This window comes from Rhinatrema bivittatum, chromosome 5 (assembly GCF_901001135.1).
Source record: "Rhinatrema bivittatum chromosome 5, aRhiBiv1.1, whole genome shotgun sequence".
Taxonomy (NCBI): Eukaryota; Metazoa; Chordata; class Amphibia; order Gymnophiona; family Rhinatrematidae; genus Rhinatrema; species Rhinatrema bivittatum.
In genome coordinates this window covers 297130581-297140259 of record NC_042619.1, presented here as the reverse complement: position 1 = coordinate 297140259, position 9679 = coordinate 297130581, and positions in this window count along the sequence as shown.

Below are 9679 nucleotides of genomic sequence, written 5' to 3'. Positions count from 1 at the left end.
CTAGCTTCTCTCCCACCCACCCTTCCTAATCTTATTGCTTCAGTGCTGCATTAAGCCACATCTAGTCCCAGGCTGCTGCTTATCTTCCAACACACATGGGCCTTCTAGTGCCCCTTCCCCACTTCTCGCGCACATGGTCCAGGGCATTCTGTCCTCTGACAGATTTGCTTCTGGTGCGTTAGACGTGTGAGGCAGCTGAATGTCTTTACCAGGCCCCTCTAGGGTATACAGATTTAGGTCCTTAAATCTCATGTGGATGTTGCTATAGACTCTCTGCCAATTTGGTAGCCTTTTTAGGATTGCCTTTCAGAAGTCTATGCATCCTAGGCAGCCCTCTGGCTCTGGCCACCACTTTCACAGGTTCACTACTTTGAGATTAAGTCACCCTTACTTCAATCCCCTCTTCACCTAATCAAAGAAATGAATCAGGCTTTGACTTGACTATCTCCCTTGCAAAAAGTCAATAAATAAATTATTCACTAGCAGATTTTATATACTCAGTTACTTAAAGATGGAGTGCTAAAAGGGATAGGGAGAGATACCTTAGACATGGTCACTCGCTACAGCTGGTGTGGATTCTTGGCATTGTGGGCAGATAATTGCCAGCTGTTAGGTTACTATGGCATTAAATTCAGAATTAGGGCCAAGTGAAAATACATTTGGATTGTGTTCTTGGCTGTTTTAAAGAAATCAAACACAAAATCACTGTTGCAGGGGTAATTTTTCTAAATTAAAAAAAAGAAATAGTAGGTTGGGCTTAGGTGCAACTTTGCCTCCAGATACATGGAAAGGAGTAGTTTATAAGTCAGCTATAGAATTTGCAGGAGGGTTAAAATAGCTTTCTATCCCTGCCAGCAATCCCTATTACAGTTGTCATCTACTGTAGCTGAAGACTGGAAGGTGGCCCATTTAACCCCAATATTTAGAAAGGGCTCCAGCAGTGATCCAGGAGGCTATAGCCTGGTGAACCTAGCTTCAGTACCAGGAAAAATTGTGACTGTTATAAAGAAACCATATCTATGTTCTGTGATTGTATTAACAGGACACAGCCCACATGGCTTTATCCAAGGGAAGTCTTGCCTCACAAATCTGCTACATTTTGTTTGAAGGTGTAAATAAACATGTGGCTAAAGGTGAACCGGTAGATGCAGTGTATTTGGATTTTCGGTGTTCAACGAAGTCCCTAAGAAAACTAAAAAGGCATGGGATAGGTGATGTTCTTTTGTGGACTACAAACTGGTTAAAAGGAAATTTGAGATTAAGATTAAATGGTCCCTTTTCACAGTGGAAAAAGGTAAACAGTGGTGTGGCTCAGGGATCTATTCTTGGACCTGTGCTTTTTAAAATATGTATAAATGATCTGGAAAGTGAGGTGATCACATTTGCTGATAACAAAATGTTTTACACTAGGCCCTTATGCACCAGCGACATGAGGGTGGCCTGCTGCTAAGGCAGCTGCTCAGCCACCTCCTGCACCTTCTTCCAGGTATCCCACAAGTACCGGCTCATGTAGAGCAGCAATGCAGGCAATAAGCATGCTGCTTTGAAATACTTTCCTCTCAAGAGTGTCCAGCGCTCTAGGATCCTTCGCTGCGGGTGCTGAGGAACGAGTCCCAGCGTGCTTGGCCCTTGAGGGAGATTCCATCACCACTGACTGCTTGGACAACTGATGCTTATCGACTGCAACAGCCTTCTGGATGAGGTAACCCCCTGTTGGGAATGAGAGAGTAAGGTACTCTGACACAATATCTATGACATCATTTATTAATGTGACATCATGGTAATATACATTATTTACAGAAAGTTATTTACATACCACATGATTGCATATGCCATCCAGCACCCTTCGTGTCATCAGCCTTGTATCAAGGAGTCGTCAGGTCAGCAAAGGCGAGAAGGGGGTTTTCAGTGTCCAGCACTCTATACGTCTATAGAGGCAATATCTCCTACTCCCGCCGGAAACCAGAAAGTCCTGCTCTTTTATACCGTGCCGTAAACAAGTGTGCGTGTGAGAGAGAAATGATTGATCACTATCCTGCCCCCCCCCCCCCCCCCCCCCCATGTTATGTGTCAACAGTTGCTACTGCCCACTCGGACTCATCCTGTCCCTGGCATGTAGGCGGTTGATCAGACTGCCTTATTCCTGACAGGGAGCCAGAAAGCTGAGCTGCACAACCTGTTTAACAAGGACATGTTTATCCTACACTCCACCCTTGATCAATCATTCTCCAATGCAGGCACCACTGCATACGAAGCCACTGTAGTGGTATATTTACTTTGACGTGCTATTTTATGCACTCGATAGGTAAGATAACATGTACACACTAGGCACAGGAGGCATACACACATTACAATAAGGATAGGATGAAAAATCCAATTCAGAGTCGTAGTAGTAGAGGAACGTCCGAAAAACACATCCCACTAAGAATGAGAGGTGTCTTTAATCAATTATAGAAACATAGAAACATAGAAACATAGAAATGACGGCAGAAGAAGACCAAATGGCCCATCCAGTCTGCCCAGCAAGCTTCCCTCATTTCTTCTCCCATACTTATCTGTTTCTCTTAGCTCTTGGTTCTAATTCCCTTCCACCCCCGCCATTCATGTAGAGAGCGGTGATGGAGCTGCATCCAAGTGAAATATCTAGCTTGATTAGTTAGAGGTAGTAGGGGTAGTAACCGCCGCAATAAGCAAGCTACACCCATGCTTATTTGTTTTTACCCAGATTATGTTATACAGCCCTTATTGGTTGTTTATCTTCTCCCCTGCCGTTGAAGCAGAGAGCTATGCTGGATATGCATCGAAAGTGAAGTATCAGGCACATTTGGTTTGGGGTAGTAACCGCCGTAACAAGCCAGCTACTCCCCGCTTTGTGAGTGTGAATCCTTTTTTCTTCTCCCCTGCTGTTGAAGTTATGCTGGATATGCGTGAAGTATCAGTTTTTCTTTTCCCCTGCCGTTGAAGCAGAGAGCTATGCTGGAAATCCGTGATGTATCAGTCTTTCTCCCATGCCGTTGAAGCAGAGAGCCATGCTGGATATGCGTCGAGAGTGAAGTATCAGGTACATTTGGTTTGGGGTAGTAACCGCCATAACAAGCCAGCTACTCCCCGCTTTGTGAGTGCGAACCCTTTTTTCTTCTCCCCTGCCGTTTAAGCAGAGAGCTCTGCTGGATGTGTGAAGTAACAGTTTTTCTTTTCCCCTGCTGTTGAAGCAGAGAACTTACGCGAGTCCCGGGGCTCGCGTAAGTCCCAGGGTTTTCTGAGGGGGGCGTGTCGGGGGCGGGCCTGGTCGTCGCGGCGTTTAGGGGGTGTGTCAGCAGCGTTTTGGGGGCGGGTACGGGGCGTGGCTACGGCCCGGGGCGGTCCGGGGGCGTGGCCACACCCTCCGTACCCGCCCCCAGGTCGCGTCCCGGCGCGCAAGAGGCCCGCTGGCGCGCGGGGATTTACGCCTCCCAGAGGGAGGCGTAAATCCCCCGACAAAGGTAAGGGGGGGGCTTAGACAGGGCCGGGTGGGTGGGTTAGGTAGGGGAAGGGAGGGGAAGGTGAGGGGAGGGCAAAAGGAAGTTCCCTCCGAGGCCGCTCCGATTTCGGAGCGGCCTCGGAGGGAACGGGGGTAGGCTGCGCTGCTCGGCGCGCGCCGGCTATACAAAATCAATAGCCTTGCGCGCGCCGATCCAGGTTTTTAGTAGATACGCGCGGCTCCGCGCGTATCTACTAAAATCCAGCTTGCGCCTGATGCGCCAGCAAAAGTAGGCCAATTCGCGCTATTTGAAAATCTACCCCATACAGTTTCATGGAATGGAATTATGAAACCAGTTACATTATCAGGTAATATTAGAAGGCTACAGTGTGCCAAAGGTTGCTGCAATGAGCCATCATCGGGTAATGTGGAATACATTAAAGGGCAAGCCAATCCCATTAGTGTAGGGTACATATTGTATTGTCAATAGTGTGATTATTGGTGGTCCGTATCCAATTGTTAGTATGCAAAACTTGTATTAGCACACTTCCTCTTTCAGGAAGATAGACTGGGAAAGGAAGTGATGTAAATTTGCATACAGCATCTGTTAATGTATTGGAGGCGTTATAAAACGTGATTCAGCCTGTACACCAATTTGTGTCACATATCGTATACTGTGGCTGTGGCAGCCCGCCTACAGGATATTGGTATGGTACATATGATTGGAACAATTCCTTCCAAATAGGAGAATTACTCATGTATAGTTTGGTTTGTATCATCTCTATCTGTTGCATACGGGATTGTGTCCAATTAACAAATGCAGTCAGATTATGTCCCATTTCCCAAGTGGCATTCCACCCTTCTATAACCAAATCATTATTTAAATGCAAATACTTCTGCACATACTGTTGCATGGGTGCGGGGTCGGGACTCCAATCTGCAATAATGTTAGTGATGAGGCCTGTATCCCCTCCGGCCGTGGCAATTCTGTTCACTAATACCTCTATGTCCATAGTATTTAATGCTCCCATTCCTCCCAATAGTGTATCATACCATGCTCATTTATATCGTGTAAGTTTGGGTCGGTGGGGAAACGTTATGTTAAATTTCAACACATGTTTTGTAACATATGGTATAAAAGGAATGCATGTCTCGGGGAATCGGACCACCAGCTGGGAATGACTAGTAACTTCTTTTGTAGGTAGCATCGTCCAAAAGTACCCAAAGCGGATTCAATTTGTAATTACAGTAGCATTTTCACATACTAGCACCCAGTCATTAATACTTGTAAGTGTCATATTGAGTGATTGGATTGGGGTGGAATTGCATATCTTCTCCTTCCACATAGCTCGGGTATATTGTAGGCAAGGAGCCGAATAGTTACGACACTGTATGGCGGTGTAACTGGCTATAGAAAACTGATCCCCGCTGTGATACTTGACGAGTAATCTAGTGATTTTGTCCTGTGTTGTCTTTGCTTTCACTACTTTTGCAGTTGTGGTGATGTTCCAAACCACACAAGCATCGTATGCTTTACATGTGAAATTATCCTGCGTCCGAGAGGAGGTGCTGTTCTTCCACTTGATAGTCCCCCATCTGGAGGTTACTTCTACAGGCTGTGCACCACACCAATGATGGCAAAGAGGTTGATCGCCATAAACGGGAGGTACAAGCCAACCTGTAGCGAGAGAACACATCGTTAGTTATTCCCTTAGTTTACATCGGATACTGGGTACCTGTATCCAATGTTCATCGCCTTCTGGTAGTACAGTCAGTACTGCATCTTTGCCAACAGCTAAAATTTCACCTTTCCTAGGTTCTCTATGAGGTGTGAAGATCCATATTTTAGCTCCTGGATGTAGTTTACTTGGATTGGAGGTGCTTCCAAAGGCACCTTGTCCTCAGGGAGTGGAATTGGGAATTCCCCATAGCATTTGGTCTGTTACATAGGAAATAATAATCAATTGTACCATTTTGGTTTGGGCAGGAACTTAAATTTCTTTATTTGTCAAGTTGTGATACAGTACATATATGGGACCACGGTAGTCAGAATCAATGATTCCCCCCAATACAGTTATGCCTTGTTTTGCCCAACTAGATCGAATACACAACCATCCGAAATGTTGCTTAGGGATGCTGCACCCAATCTGTAAATCATACAATAAAGATTCATGGGGAGGTATCACTATAGCAGTGGGATTGGTTACATCATATCCCGCAGCTTCATAACTATTTTGGCGGGGCAATTCGACATTTCCCGAAGCCGTGGCCCAGCAAATGATATTTCGGATCTGAGTAGAAGCGGGTTCCTGATTATATAACTTCTGGAAAGGAGTCTTTCCGTCCTTTTTTAAAGGTCTATTATTTAGCAGCTGTATAGCTGTGGACAATACAGATTTCCACCCCTTCATGGTGGCAGATTTTGTAAGAGAGCGTAACATTTTTTAATAACCCATTCATACGCTGAATAAGGCCGGCAGCTTGCGGATAATATGGAATGTGAAAGATCCATTCAATGTAGTTGTCTCTAGCATATTGCTGCACTAAGTTACCAGTAAAGTGAGTCCCTCTATCGCTCTGAACTTGTTTTGGTATTCCATAATACCGACTCATTTCATTTAAAAGTTTTAACGTAGCTTTCTGATTAGCCTCTGGTGCAGGCACAGCCATCATGATTCCACTAAATGTATCTACTGCTGTACATAAATATACATCTCCTCAACATTTTTGTAAAGGGCCTATAAAATCTATTTGCCAAATAGTGGCAGGACTTAAACCACGATGGATATGCCCCTGCTCAATAGCTTGTGGTGACCTTGGATGTGTCAATTGACAATATTCACATCGTGTGAGTATGTTTTGAAAATCAGAGAGGGATCCTGGTATCCCTCTGTCTTAGGCCCACCTGTGAGTAGCTTCCACCCCCAAGTGGCCACTTTTTTCATGTGCCCATTTCCATAGCCCCTGCTCGTTTGTGGTCGTGACACTGGCTCGGATTTTTGCGTGTTTATCTGCAATGGAATTGTACAGATTAGATAAAGAAACATCTTTCACATGTGCATCTACATGGAACACTGTAACATGCTTTTTGTGACACTCAGCCCAGATTTTTTGCCAAAGGTCAGCGCCCCATACCGGGCGGTGATGTATCTTCCATTGACCTTTATGCCATTTTGGCATCCCTTTCATGACTGCCCAACTGTCAGTATAAATGTGGCAATCCGTTTCCCCTTTTTGTAAAGCCATCCATATGGCATAAAGTTCTGCAAACTGGCTAGATTTGCCTTTCCCTTCCTCCTGACTTACTTCGTTTGTATGGGGATTATACACTACAGCCTTCCATAATCGCTCGGTTCCCTTCATTCTAGCTGAACCATCTGTAAACCAAGCATGTAACTGCTGTTCTTTGGGTAATTGGTCAAATGGTACCCCAGTAGTAACCGGAGAAGGAGGAATATCCAATGTTTCTATCTGTTCTTTTTCTTGATTAATAGGAATTTCTGCTACCTGTTCATGGAGCATGGAGTGCCCAGCCAAGCCTGATTTCGTCCTTTCCTGGATATACCATTTCCATTTTGCAATGGAAGCTTCTTGCACATATCCTAGCTGATGGGTATGCGGGGTGCAGTGTACCCACTGCATAATTGGGATTAAAGGGCACATAAGGATTTCATGGTTCTGAGTTAATTGGTCCGTGTCTAACAAAGTCCAGTAACATGCTAGTAACTGCTTCTCAAAGGCTGAATACTGCCATGCAGCATCAGGTAATTTCCTGCTCCAAAACCCTAACGGTACTCGTTTACCGTCTTGTTTCTGCCACAGACTCCAGTCCGCATGACAAGATGAAAATGAAACATAATTCTACTGGCCCCTCCCTGATAGGCCATAAGTCTAATGCTGTTTGGATAGTGACCTTAGCCTGATCAAAAGCATCTTGTTGTAATCGTCCCCATTCGAATTTTTCCTTTTTTCGAGTGACTTTATACAATGGGGACAATACTTGCCTCAAATGTGGAATGTGCTGTCGCCAGAATCCAAATAGTCCTATAAACGTCTGGGCTTCTTTTTGATTTCACGGCAGGGAAAACAACAATAATCCTTTGCCTTTGGTAAGATTTCTCTTTTACCATTCGACCACTGTAGCCCCAAAAATTTCACAGTTGTTGCTAGGTCCTTGTATTTTATTCTTGTTAATTTTCCAACCTCTATTCTCCATATTTTCTACTACTTGTGCTAGAGCTATCGCTACTTGCTCTTCTGTATCCCCTTGTACTAATATATCATCAATGTAATGAGTTAATTGTATGTCTTTTGGACAATCATACCTTTCTAAATCTTCTGCCACCCTCCGGTGACATATGGTAGGGCTATGTAAGTATCCCTGAGATAGTCTAGTGAAGGTATACTGTCATCCTTCCCACGTGAAGGCAAATTGTTCTTGGTTTTCTTTACAGATAGGAATTGTGAAAAAAAGCATTTGCTAAATCAATTACAGCATACCACTTCCCCGAATGTTGCTGTATCTGCTCTACCAATGTTACAATATCGGGGACCACGGCAGTCAGAGGGTCCGTATTTTTGTTCAAAGCCCTGTAATCTACTGTCATTCTCCATGAACCATCTGATTTCTTCACTGGCCAGATGGGATTATTCCAACCGCTAGTGGTTGGAATTAGCACCCCCGCTTCCTGTAAATCCTTAATTGTTTGTTATCTCTTTATGTCCTCCAGGTATCCGGTATTGCTTTTGGCATACCGGACCCCCTTGTTTTAGGCAAAGCTATTTCTGGTCCCACAGTTCTACCCACTATTATTGCTCTGGATAGCTATACTGGTCTATTGTTTTCAAATGCTACTTGCTTACTTGGCGCCTTTCCAAACACCATTTGCCCACATGTTGTATTCAACTTAAGTCCCTGTAATAGATCCATCCCAATTATATATTCCTTAATGGGTACAATTGCTACCTTAGCTTGAGGAATTTTGTATCCTCCCACGACTAAAGAAATTATGGTTCATTTTCCTATCACAGTTTTTCCTCCGAGACCCGCTAATTCTACCTTTTGCCCCCCATGTTTCTTGGGATTTCCAAATATTAACGTGGCCTCCGCCCCCATATCTACTAAAGCCATCACCTGCTGTGCCCCATGTCACCATTGTATTTCTACCCCAATATGGGGGCGATTATCCACGGTGACGGCAGCGATTTGGGGGGGTATGGCCTTTTTCCTATTGTACCCAGGATAAGTCCTGATACAGTCTGGTACTATTGGCCTCCTGAGGTGGGGCGCTGGGTTGTACGGACTCAGACTCATTTATGAAGGGGTTTGTAGCATTTACCTCTTGTTCTTTTTCTCTTGCAACAATTGGTTCATCTTTGTTAGTAACACTGTTCCCCCCTTTCCACGTAAACTTTGTTTACCCTTGCATTTTTGTAGATACAATTTATACATGTCTTTGGTTGGAATACCATCTATTTTCTCTTTAGCCACTCCGGCAGCTATCAATGCTGCAAACATATCTCTCCTCGACACCCTTGCGTCCGTATCTTGGTTTCGGAGATCCCTGTATCCCTTTCGAATACCTTCTCCTCTGTCACATACTTTGCCTTTAAATGTGAAAGTCTTATCATTGCACTCTTGTATCCCTAAATCTAGGACCTCTCTGATTGCCCGAATCAAATCTCCAATTTTCTTCCCAGCCGTATTTAATAGCAAGGTCAACATAATGGACCTGTGTGCTGGGATTATGGTACGCATAATCTCTGCCCGAGCCGTACCGGGCACAGGTAGGTCCAGGAAATCTCCCTGCAAATTCCTCAGACACCATGTTTGCATGGTAATTTCTTTGATACGCTGTATGATATCATGCATATTATATAATGGTTTGTTACTGATGGGCCAATCTAATACAGTGCTATACCTTGTTTTAGTGGCAGCGGCAACTACTTGAAACAAGTCCGTCACATCCCCTTGCCAAACTACTGTTCTGATAGCTGCCCTTACCTCGGGATCGGTAGAAATCATAGTGAATCTTAACATCTTTTTGATCAATCATGTCTCCCGCCCCCGATTCGTATAATCTCACTAGCCAGCAGTCAATAGGTTCTCCTGGTTTTTGCCCCATGCGATCCAATATCTCACTCACTTCTTGTTGGGTGAAGTCCTCCATTACTTGTGTACCCTCCTGTTCTATAGCTCTACCATCGCTGGTCTGCTTT